The 3,609-nt window shown below is 44.7% G+C and overlaps 1 protein-coding gene across 20 annotated transcripts in view; it reads left to right on the top strand.

Moving 5' to 3' along the window:
- The window catches only part of LOC102675389 (forkhead box protein P1-like), a 237,169-nt gene that overhangs the window by 55,789 nt on the left and 177,771 nt on the right, over positions 1–3,609 (top strand). The gene's annotated exons all lie outside the window — the stretch shown is intronic.

Raw genomic sequence — 3,609 nt, 5'->3', positions numbered from 1 at the left:
AAAAAAAAAAGAAAAAGAAAAACAAAAAGATAGAAAAAGAGGAATAATCGAACGAGCCTTTTAATACCCTTGATGATACCCTCGTTCGAACCTTTCACCGTTTTACACTTTTCTTCTACGTATCCTTCTCTTCTCTCCTTCGCCATCTCCTCGTTGAACTCCTCGTTTGAACCAGCTGCCAATTTCGAGCATTCCCCCGCGAAACAAATCGAGAGATAATCGATTTATCCGGTTCGACACGATGCTCGATCCTTTAACATCTGTTTATTGCTTTCCAATTCGATCGTGTAACACGGCAGCCGGCCCGTTACCGTTACCACGGCGAGAAACCACTTTTGATATTCGGCATGAAGTTGGCATTAAATTGACCGAGACCCAACCCCTCCCCTCCCGCGCTCCCCGCAGGTACACAGTTTCTGCGGCGTCGGGGTTGGTTTCCGAATCTGAGAGAGTTTTCGAGGTCCGGATTACCTTATCTACGGACTCTCACTCGCTCGCTCGCGCCAATTCCTAAACGAAATCCCACCGGTCCATATACCGGCCCGTTTACGCCACGATTTACTCCCCTCCCCTCCCCTAAACTCATCCCCCGGCGACTGTGCCTAAGTCCGGCGGGTAGTAACGCGATATACGAGCTATCCACGAGCCGCGTGTCCACGCTATCCCCACGTTGTCACTCGCTCCTCGTCACGCTTTCTTCGCGAATGCTCGAACCAAGATCCCCTTCCCTCCATCCATCCATCCCGTGTGAATTACAATTCGACGTGTTTTAGGAGAAGGCGAGGTTTTCGAGATAGTTGGTACGCATCTTTGTTATCGAGACAAGTTTGAAACGGAGGTGGGGCAAAAAAGAAAAAAAAAAAAGAAGAAAACGAAAGTATCGTTTGTTAACGCGAAGAATGCAATTATCGGAGAGTTAAACGTTTCTACGGGTGATAATAAGATTGCGCAAGAGTTGCAAGGCCCAACGCGGTAACGATAAAAAAAAAAATCAAATGGTTGGAATTGATAAGACGAGTGTAACCGCTTCCCGGATAATAAATGCTCGTTTATATCCCGCCGTATCTCGGCCGTTTCCCAGCACACGTGTAACCCATACCGGTTGTTCGCGAAGCACCGATTTATGATTCATGAAAGTAAGAAACGTATTTTCGACGAAATACGGGCGAGCGATTGATTCGAGCCAAAACTCTCTGGACTCTGGAGCAGAACAATATCGTAGACGCGCATTGTCTTTCGTTGAAAAAAAAGAAAAAGTTTTCTCTCGTTTCCCCCCCTCCCGTATTTTTCCTTTCTCTTTCTCCTTTTGGAGAGAGAGAAGAGGAAACGATCGTAATATTTTTGTGTGGGAGTTGAGCGGGAGAAGTGACGGAAAAAGGGATTCCCCTGCACCTGATGCAATTAACTCGCTATTAACGAAGCAGACGTTGAACAGAGGCCCGCCGTTACGAAAGTATAGCTTGCTGTACGTGATTAAAACGGGAATTCGTTATGGGTACACCGAGCACGTCGATAAGATTAATTGATAAATGGTTAAATCGATCGGCTCCGTTGTAGTTTCACCTCGGCTTGGGCTTATCGGGGGAAAGATAAATATCTCGTAGCGGCGTGGTCATGATAATCGAGTTAATTCGAGTATGCGTTAACCCTGCGATGATCTCTCGTCGAATTATCATTAGAACGGTGATAACTCTTGTAGATTTCTCGTCTATGATTTCTTTTCGAAATTTTTTTTTAACGCTATTTCCTTTTTTTTTTCCGTTACAAATTTTTCTTCGACGCGTTTTCCTCGTTACAATTAATTATCTTCGAAAGATAATCGGTTAATCGATCAGAGACAATTTTAACGATAGCGCGGAGAGAGACGAATCAACTTTAACTATATAAGGAGAATTTTCTATTTGCGAGATTCATTTTATAAACGTTTTATTATCATAGCAGATTCGTCATCGTAGTCGATGATTCTTTGAGTCGTGTCGCAATCGTTCCGCGTATTGCAGTGTAAATAAATAAAATTGACGTGTATGATCGTTTGTTTCATGCCTCGAATGATGCATCGCGTTAATCGAGATGGAATGAAAAAGAGAACGGGGAAACAAAAAAGAAGATTGACGTTCGGTCGGAGAGAAAGAAGCCTGCGTAGTCTCATCGCGGGCCACATGTTTGAATAGCCATGCTGCTTCTTATGACGTTCCCATTCGTGGAATTTACACTCGTCGAGGGCTTCCTCGTAGGCTTCCTCTACGGAAATCCTCCGATTTTTACTCCTATTCCTCGTGTTCTCCATCACGATTTATCGATGTATCGCGGCCGATCGAGTCGACAAATTTGGGTGGAAATAACGTTTTATGATCATCGATAAACAGGAATGGATAATTTTTATCGTGAAAAGAAATCGAGCGGTCGACGCGAAAACGGCCGATATTAGACGATATTAAACGATTGACTCGACGTGTCGTGGTCTTTGACACGCGGAGGGAAAAGTGGTGGAGGGCGGCGAAACGCTTCGGAAAGAAAACGTTTTATCCACGGAGGAATGAAAGAGTCGATGGTGCACGGTTGCTCGTGGGCGGTTGGTAAGGCTCGATTTCCAACGCTCGCTTTTGTCTGGATATTTTTCAAACCGCGATCCGCTTCGAGCACGATGAACGGGATGATTCAACGATAATAATCGTGAACATGTTGTCAGCCTGTTTGGATAACTTGCAGCCTTGTGCACGTCGAATAAACAATATATTCCGTCTCTTTTAAATGATATACAACCACGTAGCGGGAATTTTACGATGATCTAATCGGGAAACGAGTTAACAAAGTCGTTGCAAAGTCTTAGAGATAAGGTGTTTTCGAGAATCGACGAAGAAAAGATTCGGCGCGGGTGGATTGTAAAAACGGTGGGGGAGAAGGGAATGGATGGAAAATCTAATTAAATCATCGCGATTCGATAACCGCGTAATTTCAATTAGTTAATCCGATGATATCCGTGAAAACGAAGTCGTGGAGGCTATCCTATTTATATATCGGCAGGCATTCTCGGATATTAGGTATAGAAACGATAAATAAACGGATAAAAGCGCACCATTAAATTGATAATGACGCGCGTTGCTTCTTCGATACCGCGACTCGTCTGCGTGCAATTTTTATACTGGCAAATCGCGTACACGTGTTCACGTGACCGGCTGATAATAAGCCAACAGAGCCACTCGTATCATCCGCAGGATGCTTCTTCTTCGCTCGATTACCACCTACTGCTTCAAAAGGATCGCATGTGAACTTTTCACTTTCGAATAATTTCGAATAAAAAAAACTCGCAAGATCAAATCAAACAACAATCGTGGCGATAAATCTCTCGGAACGTTCGAACTCTCGAAAGAAAAATCGTATCCTCCTTCACCCGCGAGGAAAACGATTTGGATCTCGATGGACGAAAAATGGTGAAAAAGATGGAGCGCGTAGGACGCGTGACGCGAACGATCACGAAGTCGAATCGAAAGAGGCGTTCGTACTCGTGGTTCGTAGCCGGTCAGTGTAAACTCGGCTTTATTCGGCGGAGCTCCGACTCACTTGCCTCGTCGCCACTCCACCAAGCCTAACAGAGAAAAGGACAAAGCG

This window comes from Apis dorsata, unplaced genomic scaffold (genome assembly GCF_000469605.1).
Source record: "Apis dorsata unplaced genomic scaffold, Apis dorsata 1.3 scaffold_58, whole genome shotgun sequence".
Taxonomy (NCBI): Eukaryota; Metazoa; Arthropoda; class Insecta; order Hymenoptera; family Apidae; genus Apis; species Apis dorsata.
The sequence above is the reverse complement of the archived record's forward strand: the minus strand, read 5'-3'. Positions and strand labels throughout refer to the sequence as shown.